This window comes from Lycium barbarum, chromosome 1 (assembly GCF_019175385.1).
Source record: "Lycium barbarum isolate Lr01 chromosome 1, ASM1917538v2, whole genome shotgun sequence".
In the NCBI taxonomy this organism is placed as follows: Eukaryota; Viridiplantae; Streptophyta; class Magnoliopsida; order Solanales; family Solanaceae; genus Lycium; species Lycium barbarum.
The window spans coordinates 136,405,650-136,432,842 of NC_083337.1; the positions used below are offsets into that span (position 1 = coordinate 136,405,650).

Below are 27,193 nucleotides of genomic sequence, written 5' to 3' on the forward strand. Positions count from 1 at the left end.
GAGGCTAAGGAAGTTTTAGTGTGTAGTATCTAGAGAAAATATCAAATGTCACCTACTATTCAGTTTACACAACAAACATGTGCAAAATTTAAAAAAGAAAACGAAAATATGAGAATACAAGAGGCTAAGAAAGTTTTAGTGTTCGTAGTATTAGAGAAAACACTATATCACATGAATAACCCTGTGCAAAATCATATATAAAAGAAATATTACAACAAAAGAAATTAAAGATACTTGATAAGCGATGGGGAGAAAAATAAATATTATTAGCCAGAGAGACACTTAACCGTAACAGAGAGTACGTAAAAGAGAAAAGGTGAATGGAAGAGACATGAGTTCTAGACATTTACAAAATAAACCTGTGCAAAATCATATATAAAACAAATATTACAACATAAGAAATTAAAAATACCTAATAAGTGATGGGGAGAAAAACAAATCATTATTAGCCATAGAGACACTTAACCGTAGCAGAGAGTACGTAAAAGAGAAAAGATCTTTAAACTATAAACAAAAGAAAGAAAGCAATATATTCACTATATATCAATCAAGCGAACAACCCGGACTGCCCGAGTTACGGAAGAACTTTTTGTATACTAATTTCACATTTTGTTTACATTCTTAAGCTTTTATCAGTAAACTATTAAAAGAAAGGAAGTTGAACAAAATTTGAGTAGATGCGAGAATTTAAAAAAAAAAAGAAAAAGAAAAAAGCAGCAAAACAACTCGTGTAAAGAGGGAACCTAAAGAAAAGTAAAGTGAACTGCTAGGCAACAACATAAAATTCTGATTATGTGAGCATGGATTTAAGGGGAAGCTAGAGAGCTTCTTTAGGGAGAGTTACCAGGCATCATAAATGTGCTAGGCGTTACCGTTTCACACATCTTGAAAATATTGAATATCATTTATCACAAAGGCTTATTTTATCGACATAAATATCAATTATGGGGTGCAATGAAGTGCATAATTATTAATTACCACCTGCAAGACGAAAGGAAGGGGGAACAGGAGGAGATTCTTAAAGCCATGTATATTTCTACGTTTGTGTTGTTTTATTCCATAATAATTGACCACTAAATCACTAAATTAATGATCATGACTTTTGAGCTATTTAAACTGAAAAAAGAGATGGGCTAAGAGAATGTAATTAAGGAATATTTTTTAGATTTTCTAATAAATCAGATAAATAGGAAAATTAAGAAAAATGTCAATTTTTTTTTAAAAAGATAAATGCCATACTTGGCTTTAGAGTCATGCCACGTCACCTCTCCTATGCCTAGCTTTATTATATAGATAGATAGATAGATAGCAATGCGCAAAATCAGAGGCCGTTCTTTTACTTATTTCGTTTTAAAGGATCATTGGAGCTAATACAAAATTGGTTTAGGCAGCAGATACATGAGGATTTTGACGGCAATTAAGTTCTGACTTTTTGCTGCATATGTTAGTTTAATATCCTTAAGAAATTGCTAGTTAATTATTCGAGATACACGAAGAAGAAAATGTTACCTAGAGAAAATTTAGAAATTACGACAAAATAATACAAAAAATCATCATCATCATCATCATCATATCCAGTTGAATCTCACAATGTGGGGTCTGGAGAGAGTAAAGTGTACGCAGACCTTACCCCACCTTGAAAGGTAGGGAGGCTGTTTCCGAAAGACCATCGGCTTAAAAGAAAACAAGGAAAACAAGGAAAAAGAGTCAGATATGGACAAGCAAATCAAAACAATGCGAAAATGAGAAATAGCAAGAGCAAGGAAGTCATGATAAAACAACAAAGATGGACAAGACCCAACACATAGACGCAGGGTAAAAATACTCCTAATACGAGAAAGGAAACCTCACAGCCCCCCACTAGGCCTCCACCCTGATACTTGACCTCCACCCCCTCCTATCATTGGTCATGTCCGCGGTAAGCTGAAGTAGCACCATGTCTTGCCGAATCACCTCTCCCCAGGTCTTCTTTGGCCTACCCCTCCCTCTCTTCAGGCCCACCACTGCCATCCTCCCACACCTCCTTACTGGCGCATCAGCGCATCTCCGCTGCACATGGCTGAACCACCTCAACCTCCCTTCCCGCATCTTATCCACCACAGGGGCCACACCCACCTTATCCCGGATCACTTCATTCTGAATCCTATCTCTCCTGGTATGCCCGCAGATCCATCTCAGCATCCGCATCTCAGCTACCTTCATCTTCTGGACATGAGCTTTCTTAACTGGCCAGCATTCCGTCCCATACAACATAGTCGGTCTAACCACCGCTTTGTAGAACTTTCCCTTTAGAATAGGCGGCACCTTCTTATAGCACAACACCCCCGATGCGAGCTTCCATTTCATCCATCCCGCTCCAATACGATATGTGACATCGTCGTCAATCTCGCTGGTCCCTTGGATGATCGACCCCAGGTACTTGAAACTTTCTTTCTTCGGGATGACCTGAGTATCCAGCTGTACGTCCTCGTCCTCTACCTGCCTCCCATCACTGAACTTGCACTCTAAGTACTCTGTCTTAGTCCTGCTCAACTTGAAATCCTTCGACTCCAGAGTCTGTCGCCAAACCTCTAGTCTCGCGTTAACACCGCTCCGATAGTACTTTCTTTGTTCACTTTTACTTGTCTACAATGAAATTTACGCCCCCTTAAAAAATAATAAGAAAGTGTCCATTTTACTATAATACGCATGACTAATAATATGAAACTCAAATTAATTTTGAAGTTTAGAGGCATATACTATTACAGGTGAATGGAGCCACCTTAGGCGAAGGGTGGTCAGGTGCACACCCTTCGTCGGAAAATTACGCGAGTATATATAGGTTAAATGTTAGCTATGATGCGTATATATTTAATTCTGCACACTCTTAATACAAGTGCAAAGAAAATTTGTACACCCTTCACCAAATTTCTGGCAACGCCACTGCAGTGTTATATAATTTTCCTTTTTCCATTCATTCCTAATGAAAGAAAGATTTGATTTTCAAGTGAACACGCCTTGGTTAACATTCACTTGGCGGTCTTATTCTTTTTCATTCAGTCATAACTATTTGCGGCAGTCCCATTTTCTCCATTTAGCTAACAAGCAAAAGAATAGTATTATTTTCTGATTGAAGAAATTCATACATTAATTACCGAAGGATCTATCGGACACTATCAAGTCGTAGCAAGCTGTCACTGATAGTACATTCCAGAGAAATTAATGAACTATAGTATCATAAAGATGATCAATTATTATCAGCGTGAAAACGTGCTTCAATGCATATGGTTTTGACCTCACCACGCAACAGTTCCTTTCAGTAATCATTAAATTCCAATGTCAAAATCAAACCTAACCTTAGAATTTTTTTAAAATGTGCCTCACACAACTGACGTTAATTGTGTAAGTTTTTTTTTTTTTTGTGAGATAAAAAAAATGAACCCAAAATTTGTTCCATCAAAAGTTCAAAGGATAACCGTTCTATTATTTTATATAGATAATATCCGTCATTCTAATAATAAAGGTTTAATATCTAAATTTTTTAATACATTAGATATTTTTCAAAAACTTTGTTTTTTCTTTCAATTCCAGCATTACTATAGTTATAACCAACGTTTTAAGAGGCGGGGCGCGGGACGTATTACACAGCACGAGACGAGGTGTAAGCCCCGAAATATGAGGCGTAAGTCTCATGTATCTTGAATTATGTAATTTTATTACTAAGAAAATAAGCGAAAGTATAGTTTTCATTATAATTCTGCTAATAAATTCAAATAAATCACCAATAATATAGAAAAATTAATATAATTATTATTTGAGAAAGGTAAAAATACAAAAAATGATAATAGCTGAGATAATCTTTAAAATGAAATCATCACACTTCATCATCGATATCAGCCCTTCCCATTCTTAACTAATATTCGCACTGATTTTTTTTTTTTTTATATATTTCAAAGAAGGAAAAAGGTAAGAAGTGTAAGAACAATGACTAAAATGGATGAAATTGCCTCAGGAACATAGTGCTATGGAATCTATGTCCTATCAATTTCAGGCATAATCATCTAAAAAAACTATTTATAGTATTATTTTCGGTGAGATTTGCTTTCTTTATTATACGGAGTATATTTTAGGAAAAATCACCACAACATGAAAACATGATAGCATAAGGTATAAATATCATTACACCAACGATAAAAAACATGATCTATAGCAAAAATACTCTTAAAACAACAAAAAACAAATTTAACACCCAGGGCGTACACTTTTACGCCCGAGGCTTATGCTGTTGCACCTGGGGCTTAGCACCCCACTTGTCACGCCCCAATCCTGGGGAGGCATGGCCAATACCTGGTGCCTTACTTGGCCCCGAGCGTACCCTCTGTAGCTCATGAACCCTGGACATACATACAAGCAATCTTGGCCGACAAGGCCAATATGTAACTAATCACAACATATCAGGCTGACAATGTTGAACTTTGAACAATCTGTAAATGGCAATCATCTCACTAAAATAGGATCATCCCTACACATATAGATATATCTAAACAGGCCGACAAGACCACCACAGATGTCTGCAACAACAAGCCCAAAATAAATGTATACGAAGGCCGGCAAGGGTACCATGTTGATATACTATACATATAGGACATGTCTACAAGCCTAAAAAAAGAACGTAACTGCACTGTGGTTGGCACAGGGCCCAAACCTACCTATCATATTTGTATATACTCAGAATGACTCCTAGAATCTGGACTTGGTAACTCCAGATGAGATGGAGTTTACCAATCACGCTGATACTTGGCACCGTCTACTGGGGTGGGCTCTGTGTTTGTCTATCAGGACCAGTGTTTTAAAACGCGGGGGCGTAAAGCGGGGCGTTTTACACATGCTCGGCGAGGCGTAAGCCCCATGGTTATTTAATTTTTAGTATTTCATAAAATAATAAAATTACAATAAATATTTTTAAATAGGTAATTACATAAAAATAAAAGAAAACTGTAAATAAATGATATATATATAGATGTGCTTGATCCTCACAATGAAATAAAAGCTATCATGAAATGCAAATAAACTCTAACATCTTAACTTTCAAACAATGAAAAAATCACAATTTCTTAAAACAATATTACTGTCATACTATTCATTTTATCTCCCTAAGCAAATAATTAATAAACTTTATCAGTATTATAATTAAAATGTAACTCCTTCATGAATAAAACTAAATTTACTTTTAAATAGCGAAAAAATAAAATATGATAATTTTGATACATAGGACAAAAGACCAATGACAAGTGAAAATGTAAAATTTGGCTATGTATTTTTTTAAGAAATATTAAGTGATATTCACCCTCACCATGTTCTCAAATAGTAAGTATACAATACTATGACTTGTATTTTGAGTTATACCAAATGTTCTTGTTTCTATAGATGAGAAACTATTACGTATCATTCATTTGTTAAAGATTACGAGGGTCGATGGTGAGTTATGATACCTTAGGTTTTGATGATTTGACAAACCTTAAGAAACCAGATATGATCAGGTTCACTTGTCGCATTTGGCCTCCTCTTGATATCTCATGTATTGATATGTTAACACGCTCCTTGAAGAATCAGATACAATCAGTAACTACACAAGCTGCAACATATGTTCATATATGAAGGACCAGATACGTGTTCAGAGGGACCAGATGAGATCAGGTTCCCAGCAGGATATGTTTATATATGAAGGACCAAATACTTCCTCAGAGGGACCAGATGGGATCAGGTCCCTATCTATTGCTTGGTCAACTGAACAGCTTAAAAGCTACTGACATTGCAGCAGCACAACAGTAGAGTTGTTGCAGCCTATTCAAGAACAAATGAGGGACCAGGTTCCTCCAGATGAGGGACCAGGTCCTTGGAGCATTGAAAAGTCAATTCTACAGATGTAAAGCTACCGACATTGTAGCAGTACAATAGTGCAGTGGCAATACAGTAGCAGAGGACTAGTATGGGCTGTCACCTTCTAACCCCCTTCCCTCTACATATACAACACCATTCTCAAATAAAGAATTACTCTTGCACAAAAATGTAGATATTAAGTGCAAGTCTACACTCTCCAAACGATGTACAAGAACAAGGCGTTAGCAGATCCAAGGGCCTGTTCTCTATAACTGAAGATGTGTTGAGTTCTAGGATTGTTAGGTCTTTTGTTCTTATGTGCTATAAACTGTAAACCTACTCTTCTCTTAAAGGAAGCTGTTTGTAAGTGTTCTAAATTCTCAAGGTTGCTTCCACAAGCACCTTCAGTGGTACACTAGGCTAGAGTTAGCTTAGTTGTATTAGTATATGGGTGGCTAGTGTTAGTTACTATGGTGAATTCTCAAAGGGTGTCGTTGAGTGGTAAGCTAGGCTAGAGTTAGTCTAAGTGTATTAGTTGAATTCTCAAAGGTTGTTTATAGGAAGAGTATTGTTATAGCCCGTATTTTGTACGTTCGGACAATCCAAGATAATTGTGAGAAGTTAAGGGCAAGGTTATGTTTTGATCTTGTTTAATACACAAGTTGTTTATGAATATTATTGGTATGGAAATATTGAGAAAGGCTAAGGGTAAAAAGGGAATTTCACAAGGTGGTTCATAGTAATATTGAGGAAGGCTAAGGGAAAATTCGGAATTTGGAGAATAATTTTTCATGAATTACAAAACAAAAACAAAAGTGGGCCAAGTGGCCGGCCAAGGTGGGTGGGCTTTGGCCCACATGGATAAATTATACATGTACATAAAGATGACTTAATAGTAATATTTTCCAACTTCATCAATTGGAAATTTCAAGAAACTTGGAGAAGCCAAATACAAAGGCCTATTCGGCCATAGTGAAGAAAATTGGAGCCCTCAAATCTTGATCAAAAAATTATTTTCTTCTAGCATTCGTACTAATTTGAAGGTCCTCTTTAACGTGGTATAATTGTTGGAGCAAGTAGACCCCTCTTTGTTGCAAGTTAATAACCATAGTCAAGTGAGAAGTTAAGGGAAAAAGGTAAGAATTAATCTTCTTTTATATGTTATGGATGGTTGTGTATGTTGTAGTATGTAGAAATGGATGAAATTTATGAAAATATGGATGTTATGTTGTGGCCGTGTATATATATGTCACGACCCAACCCCGTAGGCCGTGACTAGAGCCCGATCTGGGCACTCAAACCCATTCTAATATACAACAGAAGCCAACGAGGCTTTATTTCAAATTTGGCTAATTTCCAGAAAAATTGCGGCAGAGTTTCCTTTGTTTTACGGACTATCCCATATACCCTGCACGCAGAAAATACCAACAAAGGCCACACAGGGCCAACAGAGTAACATTTAAATATATGCGGACCGGCCGCCGCGACGAATGGGATCGCCCAAACACAACATATACACACAGCTGTACAGAAAGATCCCAACCCACCTACATGTCCACAGACCTCTAACAGACCGACAGAATCATATGACGGGACAGGGCCCCGCCGTACCCATGAACGAGAAATATACATATATAGAAGTGACAGACTATACCAAAAGATGGCTCTGAATAAAAGAGCGCTCCAAAAATAGCAGAATGAGATCCTAAGCAGACGGATCAGCAAACCTGTCGTCGGTACCTGCGCGGCATGAAAACGCAGCCCCCGAGGAAAGGGGGTCAGTACGAAATATGTACTGAATATGTAAAGCCTGAGTTGCAGAAACAAAATCATAACTGGTATAGAACGTACAGAATAAACAGAAAAATCCAAAGTATCAGATACATAATTTCAAAACATGCAGAGTGTGTACAGAAACATATGTCATATCAAATCCGGTCTCTGCCAAGGGACTCGGTAGACAGAGCGTGGCCACCCTCCCGACGCTGGTGCCACAACACAGAAGAATCCGAATGGGGCATAACCCCGTCACATATTATATCATATCAGATGGCCATAGCAAATCATATCAGAACAAGCGTACATGGCACAACATACTCCACAAACCCATGTACGCGTATACCTGCCCCCTCACATCGAGGCACGGCGAACAATGCAAAGGATCACGCTTGACAACATATCCTGGCCCGGGCTCAGTGTGGGAAACATTGGGGCATCCACGAATAGAGTCGTGAGAAACTAATGCAAGTAAAATATCATAAATGTTTCCATAGACTCGATGAGGCATATCAAAGACGAACCGATCCGATGAAGTCGGAAGGAATCATAGTAAATGAGTTTCGAGTATCAAAACAATTTATCAGACTTAATGGAATATTTAAAACCATATTAGTTAGGTAATTAAAAGGGTAGTCGAAACATTTCTATCAAAAAAATGTTCAAAAAGGGGACTTTAGTACATTAAGGGCAAAACCGGGAATAGCGGGCCCACCTCGGAACAAGCAAGGCGGTGGGCTCAAATTACGCCCTTTAAGCTTATGGGGTCACCTATAAAGGTTCTACGGACATTCTATAGCTTTTCAAGGAGTTTAGAGAAAGTTTGCATAATTTCAGGAAAAGCATATCAAAATGGTTCAATTCTACTGAAGGAAAAACTGAGATTTTCTCTTACGGATTCCGATGGCCAAGAAGGTCTTTTGAGGCCCGAATCCGATCCTAAAACACTTAGACATGCCAAAAGAAGGATCGGGGTAGCTTTACATACCTTTCAAGCTCCTTACGCCTTTCCAAACTCACTTCCCGTTTCGTCAAAAATCTGCAAATGGTCAAGTTTACCAATTGTAAGTTATAGATGCTACAAATTCAATTCAATTCTTATTTGTCTACCGAAATTTCGGCAGCACTTCCCCTATACATATAGCACCCCCGAGAATTCAACTCGGCTCACAATCATCAACAACAACATCAACATCAACAACAAACACTAGAAGCACAATATGGCACAACTAGTTCTACTTGCCGACATAATGCCATAACCTTCATTTCAACTTCAATTTCCAACCAATTTCAATAATTTCACATACATTACCAAACTAGACCATCCCAACATAGATTAGAAGCGTTTCATATGGTTTCCTTAAATTATACACACGATATACAAACTTTCCGCCAAAGTCGTAACTCATTCAAAACTTCTAATCTTTGGCATACATATTCATAATATGTTTCTAGCTTCCAACTTCATCAACACTCATCAAAATTTGCAACTTAATAACTTCACTTTCATAATGTCGTAAAATCGTTCTAAAACGACATAAACTTCTACATTCCATTTCAAAGCAACCTCATATCATTTTACTTTCATTTATATTGCAAGAATCACAATAACACAACCAACACACTAAACAAACTTAATCCATTTCCATCCCACACACTCCATACCACACGGCCAAACACCCCACTACCAACTTCTATCAATTTCATTCAACTTTCATTCCCAACATGCATTTCACCCCAACCACAACTAGAATATAACATAAATTCAACACATTATAGCTATACAATCCACACATACTCACGGCTACATATACATACCACACACCCACTTTGCAAACTTCCATTTCTCCATACAATCAACTCATCTCTACATACTACAACATAAACATGACTTCATAACACAATAAAAAGAGATGAATTCTTACCTTTTTCCCTAGTCTTCTTCACTTGAGTGAATGGTCACTTTGATGAATTTAATGCTCCTCTCTCCAAACCAACTACACCAAGTTGAAAAGGGCACTCACTTTAGTAGGAATCCAACAAGAACAAAATTTTAGAAGCAAGATTTTTGGTAGCAAATTTTCTATGGCCAAGCCGAACCCTCCCCTTTATTTTCTCTTGTTTTTGCTTTGTTCTTTCATGAATCTTCTAAGGGATGAAGATTGTGTAGTATATGATATATACACTATGGTCCCTTAGTTAATTGTTTTTTGCACATGGGAAACATTTATACAACATGGGCTTGGGCCACTAAGTTGGCCGGCCACCCTTCATCCTTGGGCCTAATTTTTCTTTCAATTATTTGGGCCCAATGGATTATAATTCCCGTTTTGTAATTCCAGAAACTAATTTTCGAAATCCCAAATTTGCCCTTAACGTTTCTCGACACTTCCATATTAATATTCTTTCATAACAACTCAAGGGTTACATAAATTCAATTATGACCTTATTTCATACAAGTCCAAATTATTTCCAATTTTCCAAAGGTGTGAAAATACGGGATATAACATCCTCCCCCCCTTTAGAACATTCGTCCTCGAATGTAAAATTAATCTTATAGGGTTTGAAAACACTTTGGGGGAGTTCATGGTCACAAACAACACATATGACATCCGATTGGCATTGAAATGAAATTAAGCAGGGGTTTAAGGTTACCTGTGGACACAGGGAACAGATGAGGATATTTCTTCTTCATTTCTTCCTCGGACTCCCAGGTCATTTCCTCCCTATTATTATTCCGCCACAGCACCTTAACAGAGGCTACATCCTTGTTCCGGAGCTTTCTTACCTGGCGGTCCAAAATGGCTACGGGCTGCTCCTCGTAAGATAACTGCTCCGTCACCTGAATATCATCCGCAGGAAATATCCTGGAGGGATCACCAATGCATTTGCGGAGCATAGACACATGGAATACCGGATGTACCGCTTCCAAATCTGATGGCAGATCTAACTCATAGGCGACATTTCCAATTTTTCTAATAACCTGATAAGGCCCAATATAACGCGGACTAAGCTTACCCTTTCTGCCGAACCGCATTACGCCTTTCATAGGCGATACCTTTAGAAATACCCAATCACCAACCTGGAATTCCAAAGGACGACGCCGTTTATCAGCGTATGATTTCTGTCGACTCTGGGCTGCCAATAGTCGCTCCCGGATAAGTTTCACCTTATCAACTGCCTGCTGGACCATATCTGGGCCGATTAATTTTGTCTCGCCAATATCAAACCAGCCAATAGGTGACCTGCATTTTCTACCATATAAAGCCTCGTACGGAGCCATCTGGATGCTGGAATGGTAGCTGTTATTATAAGAAAATTCAATCAATGGCAAGTGATCCTCCCAACTGCCTCTGAAATCAATAACGCAGGCCCGCAACATATCTTCAAGTGTCTGGATAGTGCGCTCAGCCTGTCCGTCACTCTGAGGATGGAAAGCTGTGCTCAGGCTCAGCTGGGTCCGTAATCCTTCGTGAAAAGATCTCCAGAAGTTCGCTGTGAACTGAGCACCTCTGTCAGTGATAATAGATATAGGAACTCCATGAAGCTTCACTATTTTTTTAATATAAAGCCTGGCATAATCCTCGGTGGAATAAGTAGTCCTGACGGGGAGAAAATGGGCTGATTTTGTCAGCCTATCAACAATAACCCAGATGGAATCATACTTCCGTGGAGTGCGAGGCAACCCTGTAATGAAGTCCATATTAATGATCTCCCACTTCCACGTCGGAATTTCCATTTCCTGCAACAGTCCACCCGGTTTCTGGTGTTCAATCTTGACCTGCTGACAATTGGGACACTGGGCGACGAACTCTGCGATGTCCCGTTTCATGCCATCCCACCAGTATAAGCATCGGAGATCATGGTACATATTCGTAGACCCAGGATGGACCGAATAGCGAGCATAATGTGCCTCGCTCATAACCTGCTGCCGAAGGCCTGCAATATCAGGTACACACAACCTGCCCCTGAATAATAAAGTCCCGTCCGGAGTGAACTCGAACGGAGTCTTCTCCTTATCATAGGCTGTGTCTCTGTATCGTGCCATAACAGGATCTTCATATTGATGCCGTTTGATATCTTCCTTAATAGATGATTCGGAAACCCCTCAGACAGAAATCCGTGTACCTCCAGAATCGGCCAGACGAACCCAAGATTAGCCAACTGATGAATGTCACGTACTATCTCTCTCCTGTCTGGCTGTAAATCTACCAAGCTGCCCATAGATTTCCGGCTAAGCGCATCTGCAACAACATTAGCCTTGCCCGGATGATACAGAATATCCACATCATAGTCTTTCAGGAGCTCCAGCCACCTCCGCTGCCGCAAATTAAGCTCTTTCTGCCTGAAAATATACTGGAGACTCTTATGATCTGTATAGATATCAACATGAACGCCATATAAATAATGTCTCCATATCTTCAGGGCATGGATCACTGCTGCAAGCTCCAGATCGTGAGTAGGATAATTCTTTTCATGCTTTTTCAATTGCCGAGAAGCATCAGCTATAACGCTGCCGTGCTGCATCAATACACAGCCCAATCCTACGCCAGAAGCGTCACAATAAATAACATATCCATCGGGTCCCTCTGGAAGAGTCAGAACTGGGGCTGTAGTCAGCTTCTCTTTCAGCAATTGGAAGCTTCGTTCACAAGCATCAGTCCACTGGAACTTGGCTCCCTTCTGAGTTAGCCTTGTCAAAGGCGCTGAAATCGAAGCAAACTTTTCCACAAATCTTCTGTAATAGCCTGCTAACCCCAGGAAACTACGTACCTCTGTGGGCGTCGTGGGTCTGGGCCAATTTTTCACGGCATCAATCTTCTGTGTGTCCACCCGGACACCATCAGCTGCAATAACATGTCCCAAGAATGCCACTGAGGCCAGCCAGAATTCACATTTAGAAAGTTTTGCATATAATTTCTGATGCCGAAGTACCCCTAATACCGCTCTCAGATGATCTGCGTGCTCTGCCTCGGACCGAGAATAAACCAGGATATCATCTAAGAACGGCCTGAATACCCGGTTCATTAAATGCATGAATACCGCAGGAGCATTAGTCAGCCCAAAAGACATAACTCTGAATTCATAATGCCCATATCTGGTCCGGAATGCTGTCTTAGGAATATCGGCCTCCCGTACCCGTACCTGATGATAGCCAGACCGAAGATCTATCTTCGAAAAATACTTGGCGCCCTGCAATTGATCAAACAAATCGTCAATTCTGGGGAGGGGGTATTTATTCTTTATGGTTACCTTATTCAGCTGTCGATAATCAATACACATACGCAACGACCCGTCTTTCTTACGCACAAGTAATACCGGGGCTCCCCAAGGCGAAGTGCTGGGTCTAATGAAGCCTTTTTCTAACAGATCCTTCAACTGCTCTTTCAGTTCTTTCAATTCTGCCGGTGCCATTCTGTACGGGGGAATAGATATCGGCTGAGTATCTGGAAGCAAATCAATAGTAAAATCTATCTCCCGCTCTGGAGGAAGGCCTGGAAGCTCTTCTGGGAACACATCTGGAAATTCATTAACCACGGGAACTGACTGAAGAGTCGTCGTTTCTGCTGTCAAGTCTTGTACCCGAACCAGATGATAAAAATAACCCTTTCTGATCATTTTCTTCGCCTTAAGGTATGAAATAAACTTACCTTTCGGCGATGCTGTATTACCGGCCCATTTTATAACTGGCTCCCTGGGAAACTGGAAACGAACTACCTTATTTTGGCAGTCAACATTAGCATAACAGGAGGCTAGCCAGTCCATACCCATAATAACATCGAACTCGATCATATCTAACTCCACCAGATATTCCTTAGTGTCTCGGCCGCATATAATTACAGAACAGTCTTTATATACCTGTTTTGCTATAATAAAGTCCCCAATCGGTGTGGCTACCTCAAACGGCTCTATAGGTTCAGATGTTATACCAATTTTACAAGCAACCAGAGGCGAAATATATGACAAGGTCGAACCTGGATCAATCAATGCATACACAGACCGAGAGAAAACCGATAATGTACCTGTAACGACATTAGGCGATGCCTCCTGATCCTGGCGGGTGGACAGAGCATAAATGCGGTTCGAAGGACCGCTAGTACCAGAAGCTCCACCACGGCCTCTGCCGCGACCCGCCGGTGCTGATGTACCCGGCCCTGTAGGGCGCATAGCCACTGATGAAGATGATGACCCGGCGGCTGATCCGGTAGGCTGCGCTGCACCACCCGAACTACCCTTATACGGGCAGTCTCTCACCGAATGGCCCTGACGGCCACAAGAAAAACATGCACCGGTGGCTCTGTAGCACTCCCCAGGATGGTATCTGCCACAATAAGAACACTGAGGCCTAGGTGGCCTCGTCTGACCAGAACCCCTGTCTGTCCGCGAACCTGAAGCCCTGGAGCTCTCACCTGCTCCTGAATAACCTGGGCTATCAAATCTGCGACCTGTAGGCTGTGGAGGTGCGCTCTGTGCCAGCTGGGATAGATGTCTGCTAGGCTGCTGCGGCTGAGGCTGCCTGCCCCGAAAATCTCCAGAATACCCAGATGATCTGGCCCTCTTGGGCTGTCTCCGATCCTGGCTCCTATCAGGCTGACGCTCCCTATGCCGGTCCTCCATGCCCTGGGCGTGGTCCTGAATCCGGGCAATATCCATGCCGGGCTGAGCAGCCAATACCAAACAGCTGTCGACAAAATAACGGTCCAGCCCCATAATATACCTGTGCATCCTGTCAGCCATAGTAGCTACCACAGCAGGTGCGTATCGGGCCAATGAGTCGAACTCCATACTGTACTCTCGAACACTGCGACCCCTCTGTCTCAGCAATAAGAATTTGTCAGCCTTTGCCCGCCGTAGCTCCGGGGGCAGAAAATGACTAAGAAAAGCCTGAGAAAAATCATCCCAAACTGCTGGGGGAGCGCCGTCGCCTCTGGATAACTCCCATGACTCGTACCAATTTGCCGCTACATCATACAACCGCTACGAAGCCAATGTGACTGACTCTGTCGCGGAAGCATTAATAAACTGTAAGGTGCGCCGCATCTTCCTGATGAACTCCTCGGGATCCTCCTCGGGCTTTGTCCCGAAGAACTCTGGAGGGCCACAAGTCAAGAACTCACGAGCTCTCGAACTGTCGCGCCTATATGCTCGGTCACCTCCCAATCCGTGCCCCTGAACCTGTCCCGCCACAAGTCTGGTCAATAGCTGGACTGCCTCTCTCATAGTCTGATCCTCAGTCCCTGGCCGTGGAGCTGGAGGCTCAGGTACTGGAATCTCGGGAGCTGGCGGTGGAGTCGCCCCCCGACCTGCAGCTGCTGCTGCTCCAATCTCCTCTACATGTGGCGGTGTGGAAGAGCCCTCTGCCGGGGGCAAAATATCAGGAGCAATATGAGCATGGGCCCTGGTAACCCTCTGGGCCCGACTAGTCTCTCCCACAGCTGCTGCCTTGGCCTTTTGGGCCGCTGTCGCCTTCTTTGGAGGCATAACTGCAAATGTAACAATTCGTTAGGGAGGAATCATCCTGATAACACAGCTCTATCGCACGATCTAGGACAGAAAGAAGGGTAGTATCCTAAATGCCCTGTAGCCTCCTGTTTATAGGTGTGGTGCACGACACACCGATAAACAAGACTCTACTAGACACAGTCTGTAGACATTCCGAGGACGAACCGCTCTGATACCACTTTTGTCACGACCCAACCCCGTAGGCCGTGACTAGAGCCCGATCTGGGCACTCAAACCCATTCTAATATACAACAGAAGCCAACGTGGCTTTATTTCAAATTTGGCTAATTTCCAGAAAAATTTCGGCAGAGTTTCCTTTGTTTTACGGACTATCCCATATACCCTGCACGCAGAAAATACCAACAAAGGCCACACAGGGCCAACAGAGTAACATTTAAATATATGCGGACCGGCCGCCGCGGCGAATGGGATCGCCCAAACACAACATATACACACAGCTGTACAGAAAGATCCCAACCCACCTACATGTCCACAGACCTCTAACAGACCGACAGAATCATATGACGGGACAGGGCCCCGCCGTACCCATGAACGAGAAATATACATATATAGAAGTGAAAGACTATACCAAAAGATGGCTCTGAATAAAAGAGCGCTCCAAAAATAGCAAAATGAGATCCTAAGCAGACGGATCAGCAAACCTGTCGTCGGTACCTGCGCGGCATGAAAACGCAGCCCCCGAGGAAAGGGGGTCAGTACGAAATATGTACTGAATATGTAAAGCCTGAGTTGCAGAAACAAAATCATAACTGGTATAGAACGTACAGAATAAATAGAAAAATCCAAAGTATCAGATACATAATTTCAAAACATGCAGAGTGTGTACAGAAACATATGTCATATCAAATCCGGTCTCTGCCAAGGGACTCGGTAGACAGAGCGTGGCCACCCTCCCGACGCTGGTGCCACAACACAGAAGAATCAGAATGGGGCATAACCCCGTCACATATTATATCATATCAGATGGCCATAGCAAATCATATCAGAACAAGCGTACATGGCACAACATACTCCACAAACCCATGTACGCGTATACCTGCCCCCTCACATCGAGGCACGGCGAACAATGCAAAGGATCACGCTTGACAACATATCCTGGCACGGGCTCAGTGTGGGAAACATTGGGGCATTCACGAATAGAGTCGTGAGAAACTAATGCAAGTAAAATATCATAAATGTTTCCATAGACTCGATGAGGCATATCAAAGACGAACCGATCCGATGAAGTCGGAAGGAATCATAGTAAATGAGTTTCGAGTATCAAAACAATTTATCAGACTTAATGGAATATTCAAAACCATATTAGTTAGGTAATTAAAAGGGTAGTCGAAATATTTCTTTCAAAAAAATGTTCAAAAAGGGGACTTTAGTACATTAAGGGCAAACCCGGGAATAGCGGGCCCACCTCGGAACAAGCAAGGCGGTGGGCTCAAATTACGCCCTTTAAGCTTATGGGGTCACCTATAAAGGTTCTACGGACATTCTATAGCTTTTCAAGGAGTTTAGAGAAAGTTTGCATAATTTCAGGAAAAGCATATCAAAATGGTTCAATTCTACTGAAGGAAAAACTGAGATTTTCTCTTACGGATTCCGATGGCCAAGAAGGTCTTTTGAGGCCCGAATCCGATCCTAAAACACTTAGACATGCCAAAAGAAGGATCGGGGTAGCTTTACATACCTTTCAAGCTCCTTACGCCTTTCCAAACTCACTTCCCGTTTCGTCAAAAATCTGCAAATGGTCAAGTTTACCAATTGTAAGTTATAGATGCTACAAATTCAATTCAATTCTTATTTGTCTACCGAAATTTCGGCAGCACTTCCCCTATACATATAGCACCCCCGAGAATTCAACTCGGCTCACAATCATCAACAACAACATCAACATCAATAACAAACACTAGAAACACAATATGGCACAACTAGTTCTACTTGCCGACATAATGCCATAACCTTCATTTCAACTTCAATTTCCAACCAATTTCAATAATTTCACATACATTACCAAACTAGACCATCCCAACATAGATTAGAAGCGTTTCATATGGTTTCCTTAAATTATACACACGATATACAAACTTTCCGCCAAAGTCGTAACTCATTCAAAACTTCTAATCTTTGGCATACATATTCATAATATGTTTCTAGCTTCCAACTTCATCAACACTCATCAAAATTTGCAACTTAATAACTTCACTTTCATAATGTCGTAAAATCGTTCTAAAACGACAAAAACTTCTACATTCCATTTCAAAGCAACCTCATATCATTTTACTTTCATTTATATTGCAAGAATCACAATAACACAACCAACACACTAAACAAACTTAATCCATTTCCATCCCACACACTCCATACCACACGGCCAAACACCCCACTACCAACTTCTATCAATTTCATTCAACTTTCATTCCCAACATGCATTTCACCCCAACCACAACTAGAATATAACATAAATTCAACACATTATAGCTATACAATCCACACATACTCACGTCTACATATACATACCACACACCCACTTTGCAAACTTCCATTTCTCCATACAATCAACTCATCTCTACATACTACAACATAAACATGACTTCATAACACAATAAAAAGAGATGAATTCTTATCTTTTTCCCTAGTCTTCTTCACTTGAGTGAATGGTCACTTTGATGAATTTAATGCTCCTCTCTCCAAACCAACTACACCAAGTTGAAAAGGGCACTCACTTTAGTAGGAATCCAACAAGAACAAAATTTTAGAAGCAAGATTTTTGGTAGCAAATTTTCTATGGCCAAGCCGAACCCTCCCCTTTATTTTCTCTTGTTTTTGCTTTGTTCTTTCATGAATCTTCTAAGGGATGAAGATTGTGTAGTATATGATATATACACTATGGTCCCTTAGTTAATTTTTTTTTGCACATGGGAAAAATTTATACAACATGGGCTTGGGCCACTAAGTTGGCCGGCCACCCTTCATCCTTGGGCCTAATTTTTCTTTCAATTATTTGGGCCCAATGGATTATAATTCCCGTTTTGTAATTCCCGAAATTAATTTTCGAAATCCCAAATTTGCCCTTAACGTTTCTCGACACTTCCATATTAATATTCTTTCATAACAACTCAAGGGTTACATAAATTCAATTATGACCTTATTTCATACAAGTCCAAATTATTTCCAATTTTCCAAAGGTGTGAAAATACGGGATATAACATCGTCCCCCCCTTTAGAACATTCGTCCTCGAATGTAAAATTAATCTTATAGGGTTTGAAAACACTTTGGGGGAGTTCATGGTCACAAACAACACATATGACATCCGATTGGCATTGAAATGAAATTAAGCAGGGGTTTAAGGTTACCTGTGGACACAGGGAACAGATGAGGATATTTCTTCTTCATTTCTTCCTCGGACTCCCAGGTCATTTCCTCCCTATTATTATTCCGCCACAGCACCTTAACAGAGGCTACATCCTTGTTCCGGAGCTTTCTTACCTGGCGGTCCAAAATGGCTACGGGCTGCTCCTCGTAAGATAACTGCTCCGTCACCTGAATATCATCCGCAAGAAATATCCTGGAGGGATCACCAATGCATTTGCGGAGCATAGACACATGGAATACCGGATGTACCGCTTCCAAATCTGATGGCAGATCTAACTCATAGGCGACATTTCCAATTTTTCTAATAACCTGATAAGGCCCAATATAACGCGGACTAAGCTTACCCTTTCTGCCGAACCGCATTACGCCTTTCATAGGCGATACCTTTAGAAATACCCAATCACCAACCTGGAATTCCAAAGGACGACGCCGTTTATCAGCGTATGATTTCTGTCGACTCTGGGCTGCCAATAGTCGCTCCCGGATAAGTTTCACCTTATCAACTGCCTGCTGGACCATATCTGGGCCGATTAATTTTGTCTCGCCAATATCAAACCAGCCAATAGGTGACCTGCATTTCCTACCATATAAAGCCTCGTACGGAGCCATCTGGATGCTGGAATGGTAGTTGTTATTATAAGAAAATTCAATCAATGGCAAGTGATCCTCCCAGCTGCCTCTGAAATCAATAACTCAGGCCCGCAATATATCTTCAAGTGTCTGGATAGTGCGCTCAGCCTGTCCGTCACTCTGTGGATGGAAAGCTGTGCTCAGGCTCAGCTGGGTCCCTAATCCTTCGTGAAAAGATCTCCAGAAGTTCGCTGTGAACTGAGCACCTCTGTCAGTGATAATAGATATAGGAACTCCATGAAGCTTCACTATTTTTTTAATATAAAGCCTGGCATAATCCTCGGCGGAATAAGTAGTCCTGACGGGGAGAAAATGGGCTGATTTTGTCAGCCTATCAACAATAACCCAGATGGAATCATACTTCCGTGGAGTGCGAGGCAACCTTGTAATGAAGTCCATATTAATGATCTCCCACTTCCACGTCGGAATTTCCATTTCCTGCAACAGTCCACCCGGTTTCTGGTGTTCAATCTTGACCTGCTGACAATTGGGACACTGGGCGACGAACTCTGCGATGTCCCGTTTCATGCCATCCCACCAGTATAAGCATCGGAGATCATGGTACATCTTCGTAGACCCAGGATGGACCGAATAGCGAGCATAATGTGCCTCGCTCATAACCTGCTGCCGAAGGCCTGCAATATCAGGTACACACAACCTGCCCCTGAATAATAAAGTCCCGTCCGGAGTGAACTCGAACGGAGTCTTCTCCTTATCATAGGCTGTGTCTCTGTATCGTGCCATAACAGGATCTTCATATTGATGCCGTTTGATATCTTCCTTAATAGATGATTCGGAAACCCCTCGGACAGAAATCCGTGTACCTCCAGAATCGGCCAGACGAACCCCAAGATTAGCCAACTGATGAATGTCACGTACTATCTCTCTCCTGTCTGGCTGTAAATCTACCAAGCTGCCCATAGATTTCCGGCTAAGCGCATCTGCAACAACATTAGCCTTGCCCGGATGATACAGAATATCCACATCATAGTCTTTCAGGAGCTCCAGCCACCTCCGCTGTCGCAAATTAAGCTCTTTCTGCCTGAAAATATACTGGAGACTCTTATGATCTGTATAGATATCAACATGAACGCCATATAAATAATGTCTCCATATCTTCAGGGCATGGATCACTGCTGCAAGCTCCAGATCGTGAGTAGGATAATTCTTTTCATGCTTTTTCAATTGCCGAGAAGCATCAGCTATAACTCTGCCGTGCTGCATCAATACACAGCCCAATCCCACGCCATAAGCGTCACAATAAATAACATATCCATCGGGTCCCTCTGGAAGAGTCAGAACTGGGGCTGTAGTCAGCTTCTCTTTCAGCAACTGGAAGCTTCGTTCACAAGCATCAGTCCACTGGAACTTGGCTCCCTTCTGAGTTAGCCTTGTCAAAGGCGCTGAAATCGAAGCAAACTTTTCCACAAATCTTCTGTAATAGCCTGCTAACCCCAGGAAACTACGTACCTCTGTGGGCGTCGTGAGTCTGGGCCAATTTTTCACGGCATCAATCTTCTGTGTGTCCACCCGAACACCATCAGCTGCAATAACATGTCCCAAGAATGCCACTGAGGCCAGCCAGAATTCACATTTAGAAAGTTTTGCATATAATTTCTGATGCCGAAGTACCCCTAATACCGCTCTCAGATGATCTGCGTGCTCTGCCTCGGACCGAGAATAAACCAGGATATCATCGATAAATACAATTACGAACATGTCTAAGAACGGCCTGAATACCCGGTTCATTAAATGCATGAATACCGCAGGAGCATTAGTCAGCCCAAAAGACATAACTCTGAATTCATAATGCCCATATCTGGTCCGGAATGCTGTCTTAGGAATATCGGCCTCCCGTACCCGTACCTGATGATAGCTAGACCGAAGATCTATCTTCGAAAAATACTTGGCGCCCTGCAACTGATCAAACAAATCGTCAATTCTGGGGAGGGGGTATTTATTCTTTATGGTTACCTTATTCAGCTGTCGATAATCAATACACATACGCAACGACCCGTCTTTCTTACGCACAAGTAATACCGGGGCTCCCCAAGGCGAAGTGCTGGGTCTAATGAAGCCTTTTTCTAACAGATCCTTCAACTGCTCTTTCAGTTCTTTCAATTCTGCCGGTGCCATTCTGTACGGGGGAATAGATATCGGCTGAGTATCTGGAAGCAAATCAATAGTAAAATCTATCTCCCGCTCTGGAGGAAGGCCTGGAAGCTCTTCTGGGAACACATCTGGAAATTCATTAACCACGGGAACTGACTGAAGAGTCGTCGTTTCTGCTGTCAAGTCTTGTACCCGAACCAGATGATAAAAATAACCCTTTCTGATCATTTTCTTCGCCTTAAGGTATGAAATAAACTTACCTTTCGGCGATGCTGTATTACCGGCCCATTTTATAACTGGCTCCCCGGGAAACTGGAAACGAACTACCTTATTTTGGAAGTCAACATTAGCATAACAGGAGGCTAGCCAGTCCATACCCATAATAACATCGAACTCGATCATATCTAACTCCACCAGATATGCCTTAGTGTCTCGGCCGCATATAATTACAGAACAGTCTTTATATACCTGTTTTGCTACAATAAAGTCCCCAATCGGTGTGGCTACCTCAAACGGCTCTATAGGTTCAGATGTTATACCAATTTTACAAGCAACCAGAGGCGAAATATATGACAAGGTCGAACCTGGATCAATCAATGTATACACAGACCGAGAGAAAACCGATAATGTACCTGTAACGACATTAGGCGATGCCTCCTGATCCTGGCGGCTGGACAGAGCATAAATGCGGTTTGAAGGACCGCTAGTACCAGAAGCTCCACCACGGCCTCTACCGCGACCCGCCGGTGCTGATGTACCCGGCCCTGTAGGGCGCATAGCCACTGATGAAGATGATGACCCGGCGGCTGATCCGGTAGGCTGCGCTGCACCACCCGAACTACCCTTATACGGGCAGTCTCTCACCGAATGGCCCTGACGGCCACAAGAAAAACATGCACCGGTGGCTCTGTAGCACTCCCCAGGATGGTATCTGCCACAATAAGAACACTGAGGCCTAGGTGGCCTCGTCTGACCAGAACCCCTGTCTGTCCGCGAACCTGAAGCCCTGGAGCTCTCACCTGCTCCTGAATAACCTGGGCTATCAAATCTGCGACCTGTAGGCTGTGGAGGTGCGCTCTGTGCCAGCTGGGATAGATGTCTGCTAGGCTGCTGCGGCTGAGGCTGCCTGCCCCAAAAATCTCCAGAATACCCAGATGATCTGGCCCTCTTGGGCTGTCTCCTATCAGGCTGACGCTCCCTATGCCAGTCCTCCATGCCCTGGGCGTGGGCCTGAATCCGGGCAATATCCATGCCGGGCTGAGCAGCCAATACCAAACAGCTGTCGACAAAATAACGGTCCAGCCCCATAATATACCTGTGCATCCTGTCAGCCATAGTAGCTACCACAGCAGGTGCGTATCGGGCCAATGAGTCGAACTCCATACTGTACTCTCGAACACTGCGACCCCTCTGTCTCAGCAATAAGAATTTGTCAGCCTTTGCCCGCCGTAGCTCCGGGGGCAGAAAATGACTAAGAAAAGCCTGAGAAATATCATCCCAAACTGCTGGGGGAGTGCCGTCGCCTCTGGATAACTCCCATGACTCGTACCAATTTGCCGCTACATCATACAACCGGTACGAAGCCAATGTGACTGACTCTGTCGCGGAAGCATTAATAAACTGTAAGGTGCGCCGCATCTTCCTGATGAACTCCTCGGGATCCTCCTCGGGCTTTGTCCCGAAGAACTCTGGAGGGCCACAAGTCAAGAACTCACGAGCTCTCGAACTGTCGCGCCTATATGCTCGGTCACCTCCCAATCCGTGCCCCTGAACCTGTCCCGCCACAAGTCTGGTCAATAGCTGGACTGCCTCTCTCATAGTCTGATCCTCAGTCCCTGGCCGTGGAGCTGGAGGCTCAGGTACTGGAATCTCGGGAGCTGGCGGTGGAGCCGCCCCCCGACCTGCAGCTGCTGCTGCTCCAATCTCCTCTACATGTGGCGGTGTGGAAGAGCCCTCTGCCGGGGGCAAAATATCAGGAGCAATATGAGCATGGGCCCTGGTAACCCTCTGGGCCCGACTAGTCTCTCCCACAGCTGCTGCCTTGGCCTTTTGGGCCGCTGTCGCCTTCTTTGGAGGCATAACTGCAAATGTAACAATTCGTTAGGGAGGAATCATCCTGATAACATAGCTCTATCGCACGATCTAAGACAGAAAGAAGGGTAGTATCCTAAATGCCCTGTAGCCTCCTGTTTATAGGTGTGGTGCACGACACACCGATAAACAAGACTCTACTAGACACGGTCTGTAGACATTCCGAGGACGAACCGCTCTGATACCACTTTTGTCACGACCCAACCCCGTAGGCCGTGACTAGAGCCCGATCTGGGCACTCAAACCCATTCTAATATACAACAGAAGCCAACGAGGCTTTATTTCAAATTTGGCTAATTTCCAGAAAAATTTCGGCAGAGTTTCCTTTGTTTTACGGACTATCCCATACACCCTGCACGCAGAAAATACCAAGAAAGGCCACACAGGGCCAACAGAGTAACATTTAAATATATGCGGACCGGCCGCCGCGGCGAATGGGATCGCCCAAACACAACATATACACACAGCTGTACAGAAAGATCCCAACCCACCTACATGTCCACAGACCTCTAACAGACCGACAGAATCATATGACGGGACAGGGCCCCGCCGTACCCATGAACGAGAAATATACATATATAGAAGTGAAAGACTATACCAAAAGATGGCTCTGAATAAAAGAGCGCTACAAAAATAGCAGAATGAGATCCTAAGCAGACGGATCAGCAAACCTGTCGTCGGTACCTGCGCGGCATGAAAACGCAGCCCCCGAGGAAAGGGGGTCAGTACGAAATATGTACTGAATATGTAAAGCCTGAGTTGCAGAAACAAAATCATAACTGTTATAGAACGTACAGAATAAATAGAAAAATCCAAAGTATCAGATACATAATTTCAAAACATGCAGAGTGTGTACAGAAACATATGTCATATCAAATCCGGTCTCTGCCAAGGGACTCGGTAGACAGAGCGTGGCCACCCTCCCGACGCTGGTGCCACAACACAGAAGAATCAGAATGGGGCATAACCCCGTCACATATTATATCATATCAGATGGCCATAGCAAATCATATCAGAACAAGCGTACATGGCACAACATACTCCACAAACCCATGTACGCGTATACCTGCCCCCTCACATCGAGGCACGACGAACAATGCAAAGGATCACGCTTGACAACATATCCTGGCCCGGGCTCAGTGTGGGAAACATTGGGGCATCCACGAATAGAGTCGTGAGAAACTAATGCAAGTAAAATATCATAAATGTTTCCATAGACTCGATGAGGCATATCAAAGACGAACCGATCCGATGAAGTCGGAAGGAATCATAGTAAATGAGTTTTGAGTATCAAAACAATTTATCAGACTTAATGGAATATTTAAAACCATATTAGTTAGGTAATTAAAAGGGTAGTCGAAACATTTCTTTCAAAAAAATGTTCAAAAACGGGACTTTAGTACATTAAGGGCAAAACCGGGAATAGCGGGCCCACCTCGGAACAAGCAAGGCGGTGGGCTCAAATTACGCCCTTTAAGCTTATGGGGTCACCTATAAAGGTTCTACGGACATTCTATAGCTTTTCAAGGAGTTTAGAGAAAGTTTGCATAATTTCAGGAAAAGCATATCAAAATGGTTCAATTCTACTGAAGGAAAAACTGAGATTTTCTCTTACGGATTCCGATGGCCAAGAAGGTCTTTTGAGGCCCGAATCCGATCCTAAAATACTTAGACATGCCAAAAGAAGGATCGGGGTAGCTTTACATACCTTTCAAGCTCCTTACGCCTTTCCAAACTCACTTCCCGTTTCGTCAAAAATCTGCAAATGGTCAAGTTTACCAATTGTAAGTTATAGATGCTACAAATTCAATTCAATTCTTATTTGTCTACCGAAATTTCGGCAGCACTTCCCCTATACATATAGCACCCCCGAGAATTCAACTCGGCTCACAATCATCAACAACAACATCAACATCAACAACAAACACTAGAAACACAATATGGCACAACTAGTTCTACTTGCCGACATAATGCCATAACCTTCATTTCAACTTCAATTTCCAACCAATTTCAATAATTTCACATACATTACCAAACTAGACCATCCCAACATAGATTAGAAGCGTTTCATATGGTTTCCTTAAATTATACACACGATATACAAACTTTCCGCCAAAGTCGTAACTCATTCAAAACTTCTAATCTTTGGCATACATATTCATAATATGTTTCTAGCTTCCAACTTCATCAACACTCATCAAAATTTGCAACTTAATAACTTCACTTTCATAATGTCGTAAAATCGTTCTAAAACGACATAAACTTCTACATTCCATTTCAAAGCAACCTCATATCATTTTACTTTCATTTATATTGCAAGAATCACAATAACACAACCAACACACTAAACAAACTTAATCCATTTCCATCCCACACACTCCATACCACACGGCCAAACACCCCACTACCAACTTCTATCAATTTCATTCAACTTTCATTCCCAACATGCATTTCACCCCAACCACAACTAGAATATAACATAAATTCAACACATTATAGCTATACAATCCACACATACTCACGGCTACATATACATACCACACACCCACTTTGCAAACTTCCATTTCTCCATACAATCAACTCATCTCTACATACTACAACATAAACATGACTTCATAACACAATAAAAAGAGATGAATTCTTATCTTTTTCCCTAGTCTTCTTCACTTGAGTGAATGGTCACTTTGATGAATTTAATGCTCCTCTCTCCAAACCAACTACACCAAGTTGAAAAGGGCACTCACTTTAGTAGGAATCCAACAAGAACAAAATTTTAGAAGCAAGATTTTTGGTAGCAAATTTTCTATGGCCAAGCCGAACCCTCCCCTTTATTTTCTCTTGTTTTTGCTTTGTTCTTTCATGAATCTTCTAAGGGATGAAGATTGTGTAGTATATGATATATACACTATGGTGCCTTAGTTAATTTTTTTTTGCACATGGGAAAAATTTATACAACATGGGCTTGGGCCACTAAGTTGGCCGGCCACCCTTCATCCTTGGGCCTAATTTTTCTTTCAATTATTTGGGCCCAATGGATTATAATTCCCGTTTTGTAATTCCCGAAACTAATTTTCGAAATCCCAAATTTGCCCTTAACGTTTCTCGGCACTTCCATATTAATATTCTTTCATAACAACTCAAGGGTTACATAAATTCAATTATGACCTTATTTCATACAAGTCCAAATTATTTCCAATTTTCCAAAGGTGTGAAAATACGGGATATAACATCGTCCCCCCCTTTAGAACATTCGTCCTCGAATGTAAAATTAATCTTATAGGGTTTGAAAACACTTTGGGGGAGTTCATGGTCACAAACAACACATATGACATCCGATTGGCATTGAAATGAAATTAAGCAGGGGTTTAAGGTTACCTGTGGACACAGGGAACAAATGAGGATATTTCTTCTTCATTTCTTCCTCGGACTCCCAGGTCATTTCCTCCCTATTATTATTCCGCCACAGCACCTTAACAGAGGCTACATCCTTGTTCCGGAGCTTTCTTACCTGGCGGTCCAAAATGGCTACGGGCTGCTCCTCGTAAGATAACTGCTCCGTCACCTGAATGTCATCCGCAGGAAATATCCTGGAGGGATCACCAATGCATTTGCGGAGCATAGACACATGGAATACCGGATGTACCGCTTCCAAATCTGATGGCAGATCTAACTCATAGGCGACATTTCCAATTTTTCTAATAACCTGATAAGGCCCAATATAACGCGGACTAAGCTTACCCTTTCTGCCGAACCGCATTACGCCTTTCATAGGCGATACCTTTAGAAATACTCAATCACCAACCTGGAATTCCAAAGGACGACGCCATTTATCAGCGT

At 42.3% G+C, this 27,193-nt stretch overlaps 1 long non-coding RNA gene across 1 annotated transcript; it reads right to left on the reverse strand.

The window, feature by feature from the left end:
• Positions 1-7,364: 7,364 nt before the first annotated feature.
• Positions 7,365-9,632, reverse strand: LOC132606251 (uncharacterized). Its single transcript, XR_009569669.1, has 3 exons — positions 9,561-9,632; positions 8,624-8,674; positions 7,365-7,599 (listed from the first exon to the last, which is right to left on the reverse strand). It is a non-coding gene; the product is annotated as an uncharacterized LOC132606251 (long non-coding RNA).
• Positions 9,633-27,193: the final 17,561 nt, after the last annotated feature.